The sequence below is a fragment of the Ursus arctos genome, unplaced genomic scaffold (assembly GCF_023065955.2).
Source record: "Ursus arctos isolate Adak ecotype North America unplaced genomic scaffold, UrsArc2.0 scaffold_14, whole genome shotgun sequence".
Classification (NCBI taxonomy): domain Eukaryota; kingdom Metazoa; phylum Chordata; class Mammalia; order Carnivora; family Ursidae; genus Ursus; species Ursus arctos.
The window spans coordinates 22,988,841-23,001,149 of record NW_026622808.1 but is presented as its reverse complement, the minus strand read 5'-3'; positions in this window follow the sequence as shown (position 1 = coordinate 23,001,149).

The window sequence follows — 12,309 nt, the reverse complement described above, 5'->3', positions numbered from 1 at the left end:
GGTGGCTCAGTCAGTCAAGGATCTGCCTTCAGCTCAGGTCCTGATCCCAGTGTCCTGGGATTGAGCCCCACCTCGGGTTCCCTGCTCAGTGGGGAGTCTGCTTCTCCCTCTGCCCTTCCCCCCGCTCATGCACTCTCTCTCTGAAAAAAATAAATAAAATCTTTTTTAAAATTGTAGGAATATTTGTTCCATTTCTATAAAATATGCCATTGGTAATTTTGACAGGGATTACACTGAGTCCACAAATTGCTTTGCGTAGTATGGACATATTAATAGTATTAATTCTTCCAACAAATTAACATGGAATATCTTTTCATTTCTTTTTGTTGTCTGCAATTTCTTTCAGCAATGTCATAGTTTTCAGTGTACAGGTGTTTCACCTCCTTGTTTAAATTTATTCTTGGGTATTTTATTCTTGTTGATGCATTGTAAATAGGATTGTTTTCTTAATTTCACTTTCTGAGAGTTTCTTATTAGTGTACAGAGTGATGGCCATTTTTTGTATACTGACTTTATATCCTGCTCAATTCATTGATTAGTTATAAAATTTTTTTTTCTTTTAAACAATTCATTGAATTACAATGACCTACAATAAACAGATTTAAAATGCAAAATTTCCTGAAGTAATGATACAAAAATTAACAGTACATACTACATGAGTCCATTTTTTATAGTTTTTTATTATGTTATGTTAGTCACCATACAGTCCATCCTTAGTTTTTGATATAATGTTCCATGATTCATTATTTCCATATAACACCCAGTGCACCACGCAATACGTGCCCTCCTTAATACCCATCACCGGCCTGGCCCAATCCCCCACCCCTGTCCCCTCTGAAGGCCTCAGTTTGTTTCCCAGAGTCCATAGTCTCTCATGAGTCCATTTATATATAATTCAAGAAAATGCACAAAAGCTTTAAAGATTTGATATACAACTGTAAAAAATGTAATCGACCTGAAACTTCTGTTTCTTTATATTTAATTCAGGTAGATGTTGTTAAAAATAAATACAGTGTTAGGAAATATTTGGTGAGTCCAGAAAGTCATTCATGGGTAAGGAGCGTATGCACTTATATGTACATGTGCATTTGTACATTACTTCATACTAAAACACTCCTACACATGTGTGAACAACACTGACTCAATAATCCCATCTTTTATGTTGAAAGGAAATTTGGAAGAAATTAGGAGAGGATAGAAATCAAAACAGTAAATGTTTGAAAAACAATGAAATTAAAATAATATACATATTTAGACAAAAAGATTTCAAGTGGAACGGGCGCACTTAATTTTAGTAATGAATCACTGTTTTTAATCTTAATTCACAAAGGACTCAAAGTCAGAATTTATATTTTTTTATTTTTTTATTTTATTTTTTTTAGGATTTTATTTATTTATTTGACAGAGAGAGACAGTGAGAGAGGGAACACAAGCAAGGGGAGTGGGAGAGGGAGAAGCAGGCTTCCCGCCGAGCAAGGGAGCCCAATGCAGGGCTCAATCCCAGGACCCTGGGATCATGACCTAAGCCGAAGGCAGACGCTTAACAGCTGAGCCACCCAGGTGCCCCTGAATTTATATTTTTTAAAAAAATAATGTATATTTAAATCTAAAGTCATGGGACACCTGGCTGTCTCCATGGAGCTAGCAGCTCCTTTTTCTTTTTTTTTTAAGATTTTATTTTTAAGTAATCTTTACTTCCAATATGGGGCTCAAACCCACAATCCTGAGAGCAAGAGTCATGCATTCCACCAACTGAGCCAGCCAGTCAGCCTAGGCATGTGACTCTTGATCTCAGGGTCATGAATTCAATCCCACATTGGGTGTAGATATTTCTTTAAAAATAAATAAATAACCAGCTCCTAGGTTTGCTGGTCTGTTCTACTGGTTTTTTTTAATTTACATGTCACTGATTTCTGCTCTAATCTTTATTATTTCTCTTCTCCTGCTGGATTTATGCTTTATTTGCTGATCTTTTTCGATCTCCTTTAGGTCTAAGGTTAGATTGTGTCATGGCTTGGAAGAACAAAGAGTGTTAAAATGTCTATGCTACCCAAAGCAATCTACGCATTCCATGGAATCTCTATTTAAAAAATAACAATAAAAAATTAAATAAATAAATAAGTAACTGACATATTTTAGAAATGGAGAATTGAACTTTTGCATCCCATTTCAACAATGGAGGAGAAGCTCCACTTTACTATTTTTTTAAGTTAAAATTGGATTTCAACACAAAATGCCCTTACCCAAAAGAAGAGAAATGAATTAGTTAAGAGACTAAAAATCACTTTCTCCAAAACACTGTTACTGAATAAAATGGCTATATTACATTCTTATTTCTGCTGTAACAAATTACCACAGTAGAGACTTCAAAAAACAAATTTGTGCTCTGACTGTTTTGGAGATCAGAAGCCTGAAGTAAGACTCAGTGGGCTAAAATCAAGATGTCTGCAGGGCCTGGTTCCTTCTGGACGCTCCAGGAGAAAATCTTTTCTTTCCTATTGCAGTTTCTAGTGACAACAAGCATTCTTTGGCTCATTGTCCTTTCTCCATGTTGAAAGTCAGTCACGTGGCATCTTCACATCTCTCTGATCCAAGAATTCTGCCCTCCTTTCCCACATTCAGAGGACAATGGTGATTATGTTAGTTCTGCTTGCATGACCTTGGCCAAGAATAGCTTAAGGTCAGCTGATTAGCCACCTTATTCCATTTGCTACCTTAAGCTCCCTCTTCCTATACAAAATACCATAGTCAAATTTCCATGGATTAGAATGTGTACAACTTCAGGAAGCTCTTACTCTGCCTACCAGAGCATCTTTTCCAAAAGAATTTTATTTGGTGCCAATCAAGGGTCCATATATAAAAGAAATAAACACAGGGTTTATCACAGCCCTGAGAATGACTGGACACACCAGTTATCCAAAATTTAATGCAAACATGACTTTTTTTCTTAGGAAGATGTACAGCCACCTGCCCCTTCCTCTATCACAGGACCTCAGCCTTGCTACTCAGAGAGTGGTCCGCAGACCACGACCTGCAGCATCAACACCACTCAGGAGCTTGTTAGAAACACTGAACTCCTGGGCCCACCAGCGCCTGCTAAAGCAGAATCTGCATTTAAGCCAGAATCCTAGGTGATTCCTATGCAACTTGAAGTTGGAGAAGAGCTGGTCTAGATTGTTTTCTCACACTCTCAATCTGATCTTTGGGGCAGGGTCATTATCTGTGTTGGGAGCTGTCCTGCTCAGTGGAGGTGTTTAGCAGCGTCCCTCAGACATTGCCAGATATGCCCAGGGGAAAAGGACCACCTCTGGTTGGGACCACTGGCACAGAGATTGAAAACTGGGAGCATCCTGACAGAATACAATCAGCACCCATCCCTTTCTGCAATGATAACTTTGAGAAGCTCACTAAATTCTTCAAGCCCCATTTCTTCATAGGGAATGGAGTTCACACGAATGCTTCCTCACAGAATGGACTTTTATAAAAATTAAATCAGGCAACTCCTATAAGGTGCTAAACTCAGACTATAGTGCATAAAATATCTCAGTATATATCTTACAATTAACACACATTTTATAATGACATTTTAATAGCTCTGAACTTGTGATAGAACTGTGAAATTCCTAATTGTTTTGGCAAAATTGTCATGAAGCCCAGAGAGTGTAGTGCCCAGGGGTTTATACTAAAAGAACAAACTTATTATCTTTCTTGAAAAAGGGAGAAGTAACCTTCTAGAGATATCAGGGGTATCATCCACCCCAAGTCAAAGCTTTGAAGGACCCAATGGACTCAGTCAGGATCAATTCCTCAGTCTTAAATAGAAGAGAATGTTCACTCAGGAGTGGGATAAGGGGCTGGGAGGTGAGATCTCTGAAAGGCAGAAGTCATAGAAAAAGAGTAAAAAAAAAAAAAAAAAAAACCAAAAAAAAAAAAAAAAACCTGACTTCACCTGCTTATCACCAGGTCTCCTAGTAACAGAAATTCAACAGGAAAACTTTCCTTTCTGTCCACACTAGTGTCCCACAGGGAAATCATGTGCCTACAGGTGGGAGGAACAGAGGGAACTGTGCCTAATGAGGAGACCGAACCAGCTATAAATACTCTTCTGTTGCAGTCCTGCAGCACAGGCAACCTCGGGCTGGACAAGACCTGGTAGTCTCTTGTGCAGTCCTGAGTCTGGATGGGGCACTGGAGTCTGACCCATTCCTGCTCTCTTTTCTGGGGACAGAGCTTCATCCTCCATCATCTACCAACCAGACAGGTAGTTTAATGTCCATGTCGAGACCTTCCTCTCAGAGACCCCATCTACATGAGTTTTCCTGCCCAGTAGGGACTGCAGTTGGTCTGAGAATGAAAGTCAAGAACATTTAGCTGAGGTCACCTGAGGATCAATCCAGCCCAATCCAGAGCTGAGAGTTTGCTGTGGCTGTTTGCTGCCTTGATTAAGAAATGTATTGATGGATTCATTTATCTATTTATGATGCTAAAAATAGAAGTGAACATGGAACTCAGGAAGTCAAGATTCAATGTTAACAAGTAAATAATAATAATGGAAGCCCAATCCTATGAGAGAGGGGAAGTGGAAAAGTAGAACATGAGACCAAGGATCTTTGCAATTAACCAGAGTAGAAAAGTCAAGTATTAGCTGTGGAGGGACATACAATGAAGTGAGGACATGTCTTTCATGTTTAAGATGGGACATATTAGACTCCATTTCCATACTGAGCAGAAAAATATAATAGATGAAAGAATTCTTGCAGGTCCATCTATCCAAGAGCAGTACATGAAACATATCACAGTACCTCCTCTCTCAGTATTCAAATGAATTTTTTTTGCTTGTATTATGTGGGAAAGGGCCTGCTAATGAGCTTCCTTTACAATTAACCTCATTACCTGTGAGCCTGAATATGGTCTGGCAGAGCTCGCCACACACTTTCTCTGTTGAAAATGGTCTATGGAAGTCTTGGTGCTTGCATAGTGGGGTCGGAGTGGTTTTATTCCTGTTTTTTATTACATCCTTTCAATGAAAGAATTGCTGTTTATTTCACTAATTTAGCTACTTGCCATTTTGCTTTTTTATGTATGTGTAGAATGTGTGAGAGTGTATGAACTTTGTGTAGTAAAGTCTTCAGAGTTAATCATAAGATATTCCCTCCACTGATTTTCTAGTTTGTTTGTTTGTTTGTTTGTTTGTTTGTTTGTTTTGCTGGAAGAATTGGTCTGTCACCTTAATATTCTTCACTTGTTGAAACCTTTTTTCCAAACACTGAAAGTGCATGTCCTTCTGCACACTTATGACTCACAAATCACCCTTTATACATATATTCCAAGTAGTGTTCACGTCTCTGTAGTCCTTACTGTTCCTTTTGGCCTTTTATTATTGGATATCTTTCTAAAATAGAAATGCCATCACTTGACACAGATTCTTCTTCTTAAGTTTGACCATGGATCACCATTACCCTCCATAAGCACACTTGTCCCACACCTCTTTATGTGAGATGAAACTTAAACTTTAGACACTGCTTCTCTCCACATGAAAAGACTTTTTTCAAATTCTTTTATTCTTGAGTCCTTGGAAATCTAATTTATATTTGAATAGGTACAGGAAAGCAAGTTTTCTGCTGTCTGCTATCTGGTAATAAAAATGCCCAAATTTTGTGAAATTTTGGTTTATTCTTTTTACTCATTTTTCCCTTGTGATGTTCATTCTGTAAGGTGTTTCACACCATAAAGATGTCTACCTTGTGTTGTGGACAAATTTAATTTTGCTCTTTTATTATTTTTGGGGGGTATAAATGAGATGTAACCAGGACAGGATGCCACTAGCACCAAGGAAGCTTTCTTCCCTTGCAGTCTCTCAGGACAACTGACCTCATTAGATCATTTTCTTCTTTATGTCCATCTCATTTCTCCCTCCCTCTGTCTGTCTCTCTCTATCTCTCTGTCTATTGAACAAAATTTTTTTGCTGCTGTTATTTTTGTAATTTCTTATTTGAATTAAATTTAATTAATATAGAGTGTACTCTTAGTTTCAGAGGTAGAATTTAGTGATTCATCAGTTGCATATAACAACCAGTGCTCATTCCATCAAGTGCCCTCCTTGATGACCGTCACCCAATTACCCCAACCCCCCTCCGACCTCTCCTCCAGCAACCCTCAGTTTCTGTCCTATAATCAAACATCTCTTATGGTTTTTCTCCCTCTCTGTTTTTATTTTATTTTATTTTTTCTTTTCTTTCCCCTATGTTCATCAGTTTTGTTTCTTAAATTCCACATATGAATGAAATCATACTGTATTGTCTTTCTCTGACTTATTTTGCTTAGCATAATACACTCTAGCTCCATCCACATCATTGCAAATGACAAGATTTGATTCTTTATTGGCTGAGTAATATTACATTGTGTATATATACCGCATCTTCTTTATCCATTCATCTGTGGATGGATATCTGGACTCTTTCCATAGTTTGGCTATTGTGTGCATTGCTGCTATAAACATTGAGGTGCAGGTGCCCCTTCGAATCCCTATCTTTGTATCATTTGAATAAATACTGAGTAGTGCAATTGATGGGTCATAGGGTTGCTCTATTTTTAACTTTTTGAGGAACCTGCATACTGTTTTCCAGAGTGGCTGCACCAGTTTGCATTTCCACCAACAGTGTGAGAGGGTTCCCCTTTCTCTGCATCTGGGTCAACATCTGTTGTTTCCTGAGATCTTAGTTTTAGCCATTCTGACCAGTGTGAGGTGGTATCTCATTGTGGTTTTGATTTGTATCTTCCGGATGTTGAGTGATGTAACCATTGTTCTATGTGTCTCCTAGCTGTTTACAATTGTACCAAAAACCATAAGATATCTAGGAAGGAACCTAACCAAAGAGGTAAAAGATCTATCTATACTCTGAATATTGTGGAACACTTATGAAAGAAATTGAGGAAGGCACAAAAAAATGGGAAACCATTCCATGCTCATGGATTAGAAGAACAAATATTATTAAAATGTCTATGCTACCCAAAGCAGTCTACACATTCAAAGTAATCCTTACCAAAATACCACCAGCATTCTTCCCAGAGCTGGAACATATAATCTAAAATGTGTATGGAACCAGAAAAAACCCCAAATGTTGAACACATTTTTTATGTTTCTTTACACACAGTTCAGAAAGTGGACATTCTAAAATGAAGCCCCAAGATGATTTGTCCCTCGGAAGCTATGAATAGAAATTTCTGGGTACTATTTCTGCATGCCTTATGGAAAAGGTAATACGATGTGTATGCATTCACATCCTAAACACTGTGTTGGAGTGGTTGGGGGAGAGATGAGAAGGACATAGAAGCAACACACACCAGGAGGACATGGTGTGCTGTGTGGTGTGTATGTGACAGTGTGTGTGTGTGTGTGTGTGTGTGTGTGTGTGTGTGTACATGGGTGCATGCACCTTGATGAGTGAGAGCAGTTCTCAGAGCAGTGATACACAGTCTCCTCTACTTGAAGTTGAACCTTAAAATAAACACTCCAAACTCAATCAACAGATGATACTAAGGAGGGAGGGCCAATTGACAGGACTCTACTGCAACCATCATAAAGTGCAAGACGTACATAGTGTGGACAAGGAACTCCCAGTGTCTTGAATTTTAAGCAGCTATGAGGCCACACGATTATGTGAAATTCATTACCACCACCTCTCTTCACTCTCCCTCTGTCCATTTCCCTCAACATACTGACGTCCTTCTAACCCTTGATTTTCTGACAGAACCACTTCCTCAGGGCCTTTGCACCAGCCAGTCCCTCTACCGGGAAGACCTCCCTTCTTCCACCCTCTCTTCCATGAGGTCTCTGTTCAAATGCCACCTTAGCCAACTTTGACTGAATACCTAACATAACACCTCATTCATTATCTCCCTTAACCTGCTTCTGTTTTGTTCTTAGCGTCTGTCACCATCTCACGATCATTTAATTTTTATATACGCATCTACTCTATCGCCAATATAGAATTGTAGGGATTTTTGCTTCTCAGAACTCTCTGCTTTATGATAGAATTTCCAAAATATGGTCAAAACTCTATATATTCCTCAAATGCATGAAATAATCTCTAATTAAAACTGTACAATAACCAACCTTTTGGGAAACATTTGATGTTGTGATGAAAATTCCTAATCAGAGAGGAACTGGGAATTCTTTCAAGGGGACCAAATCCATTCACAAAATATTACAATTAGTATCTTGACTGGAAAATATAAATTGTGCTTTTCCACAAAGTGAGCAATGACTACCAATATCATTGTAAGCAATGTGTGAAAATTAGTCATGTTGTTTTCCCCTGTGCTGGTAGTCACCTCCACCACATGGACCCAGGAAACAATACACGAATTTCAGAGTTCCAGCTTCTGGGATTTTCAGAGGAACCAGAACTGCAGCCCCTCATATTCGGGCTTTTCCTCTCCATGTACCTGATCACTGTGTGTGGAAACCTGCTCATCGTCCTGGCTGTCAGCTCAGACTCCCACCTCCACACGTCCATGTACTTCTTCCTGGCCAACCTGTCCTTTGTAGACATCTGCGTCACCTCCACCACCGTCCCCAAGATGCTGTGGAACATCCAGACTCAGAGCAAAGTCATAACCTTTGCAGGCTGCATCACACAGATGTACTTTTTCATACTGTTTACAGGATTAGACATGTTCCTCCTGACTGTGATGGCTTATGACCGCTTTGTGGCCATCTGTCAGCCCCTGCACTACATGATCATCATGAACCCCTGGCTCTGTGGACTGCTGGTTCTGGTGTCCTGGATCCTGAGTGTCTTGCATTCCTTGTTACACACTCCCATAGTGTTGCGGCTGTCCTTCTGCACAGAGTTGGAAATCAACCACTTTTTCTCTGAAATCAATCAGATAATACAACTTGCGTGTTCTGATACCTTTCTCAATAACATGGTGATATATTTTGCAGCTATGTTGCTGGCTGGTGGTCCCTTCATTGGGATCCTTTACACTTACTCTAAGATACTTTCCTCCATACGTGGAATCTCATCAGCTCAGGGCAAGCATAAAGCATTTTCCACTTGTGCGTCTCATCTGTCAGTTGTCTCCTTATTTTATTTTTTTTAAAGATTTTATTTATTTATTCGAGAGAGATAGAGACAGCCAGCGAGAGAGAGAACACAAGCAGGGTGAGTGGGAGAGGAAGAAGCAGGCTCATAGTGGAAGAGCCTGATGTGGGGCTCGATCCCATAACGTCGGGATCACGCCCTGAGCCGAAGGCAGACGCCTAACCGCTGTGCCACCCAGGTGCCCCAGTTGTCTCCTTATTTTATTGTATGAGCCTAGGAGTGTACCTTAGCTCTGCTGCTTCCCACAGCTACCACGCAAGTGCAGTGGCCTCGGTGATGTACACAGTGGTCACCCCCATGCTGAATCCCTTCATCTACAGCCTGAGGAACAGAGACATAAAGGAGGCTCTGATGAGATTCTCTGGGATGGCAGCTCTGAAAGGGACAATCATCCTGGAGCTGAAGAAGTGCCCATGACAGCAGCGAATAGTGCCCAAAGCCTGAACCGAATATTGGGATACTTTGATCAGATTGTGGAAGTGGAACATGCCTCTTTTATTTTTTTCCTAGAATTCATATTTTTACCTGTCTGAATAATTTACATAACATACTTTATTAAGCTCTGATACCCAAGAGATTTTCTCTTTGTCATCTCCGTGCTCTCTCAATGCCATTGCTAACCTAGGATGTGAAATATTAAGACATTCTCACTTATCCAAAAGACTATATAAATCTGCTAAGAATAATTTTCTCAAATAAAATATATGACAGTGAGTATTTTTTCTTTTGTTTGACTGAATACTACTTCTGTGGAAAATCTACTCTTGGCCTTCACAGCTGTTTATGTGAGTTTATAACAGAGAACAATCTGAGACAATATGCTTCACTCTTGTGAACATGATTCCTTTGTATCTCACTACCTTCCCTGCTCTTCCTGAGAATGCAGACTTCGACATACTTGTGGTTATAGGTAATCATGGGATTTTTCTGCACATTAGGATTGTGTCATGTTACACAGATGTGTCTGCCATGCCTACCATAGTCACTGGCAAAAAAAAAAAAAATGCTAATAAATACATGTCTCCAAGTAGAATCTACACAGAGAAACAAATATGGAAAAAATACATTGACATAATATAGCCTTAGAATTGAACTTGGCTTTAAGAATAATAAGAAATATATTAAAGCGCACATTTATTGCTGTGAAAAAATATTTCATCATCAGACACTTCATCTATTCATTGAATTATGGTATATCAAATATGGTATATATATGGCATATATATATACCATATCAAATGATATATATACCATTTGTAAAGTGTATTCATTAAGATGAAAGACTGGTGGCATGTTTGGGGTTTTACTAAATTGTTTTCTGGATTCTGGTTGAAATATTCCTGTGCTACATATGAATGTGATTCCTTCCATTTCTCCAAATGAACTATCCCCTGCTATTCAAAATTTTGTCATAACTTCTAAAGTGGCAGTGAGTGAAGAACATCAGTATCACCCATTATATATGATCCTCATAACCACAGGATAACTCACCAGCAAGCTTGGATTCCTGTCCAGGTTGTGAATCAGAGTCATAAGTTTGGTGCACACATGCATGTCCTTCCAACCTTTCCATGTTACCTCAAAGAGGTTCAATGGAGTCATTTTTATAATACAATCACATACGATAAACTTGAAGAACAAGGTAATCTTGAAAGTTAGTTTTAAGTATCAGAACAAATGCCTAGGATAAAAAGAATCAGATTACTACAAATGCCCTTGAGCTCTGTCTGAGTTGATTATTATATCAGTTAGCAATGCTGCATACAAAGCGTCCTAAAATAAAATGGCTTAGTATAGGGGCCACGGGGTGGCTCAGTTGGTTAAGTGTCTGCCTTCAGCTCAGATCATGATTCTGGGGTCCTGGGATCGAGCCGCCCAGTAGGCTCCCTGCTCAGTGGGGAGTCCGCTTCTTCCTCTCCTTCTGTCCCTTCCCCGCCCGCCACTCATGCTCTCTCTAGCTTGCTCTCTCTTGCTCTTATGTAAATGGTGAAAGTTAAAAAAAAAAAAAAAAAACAATAAAAAGGACAGAATAGGTATTAAATTATCTGTTGCCTTATCAACTGGTGTATATTTTGGAACTTACCTAATTTCATTAAAAACATATGTAGAGCCTAGAACATAACATATTACACTTGGCTTCAATTGCCCCAGCTGAGAATGGCGAAAATGTCTTTCAGAGCTCATAAACGAAGTATAACAATAAAGAAGTGAGTCTGATTTTTTAGTAAACACAACTTTTAGATCATATGTGTTATATTCTTCAACGGATTTATTTGGGAAGCCATATATATGCACCAGTGGTGCCATTCCTCAACATAATTTTTGAAATTGTCTTTAAATTTGCCTTTATAGACAATTTTCGCAAATGCCTTCTCCTTTTTCCTGCTAAACTACATATCCTCTAATGTACAAAATTAATACACACACACACATACACACACGCACACACACACATTTCCTTTTTGAACAAACAACAGCATTACTGAATCTGAACACCCATCTGTTCACCAAACTGATATTATAATTATGTGTGGCTGCATCCAAAAACCAAATCCATTCCACAAAGACAATATCTGAAATAGTGTTGAGATAACCTCCCAAAGAAAAATACCTCAAATATTTTAGGTAATCATAGTTGTACTGGGATAAGTTGAATTGGAAACCAGGAGCCTTACTTATACAATGATGGATTCATTTGAAAGTATGAATTGAGCTGTGTTTGTTCAAACATTTATTTGCATTATTTAATAATAATTAAAACCAATATTCATGCAGTGTTTTTCTATTTAAAAAATAAATAAATAAAAATTTTAAAAATGGCTTATAATAATGTCTTTATTATTGAAGGAAGTACTAGGGTCAGGAATTGTTCTGATCTCTGCAGGGCTCCTCGAGTCTGAAGTCAGGTGGGAATATCTACATTATGATTCTTTATTTTTTTTAAACTTCCTTTTTTTTTTAATAATATTTTTTATTATATTATGTTAGTCACCATACAGTACATCCCCGGTTTCTGATGTAAGGCTCGATGATTCATTAGTTGTGTATAACACCCAGTGCACCATGCAATATGTGCCCTCCTTACTACCCATCACCAGCCTATCCCATTCCCCCACCCCCCTCCCCTCTGAGGCCCTCAGTTTGTTTCTCATAGTCCATAGTCTCTCATGTTTCATTCCCCTTCTGATTACCCCCCCTT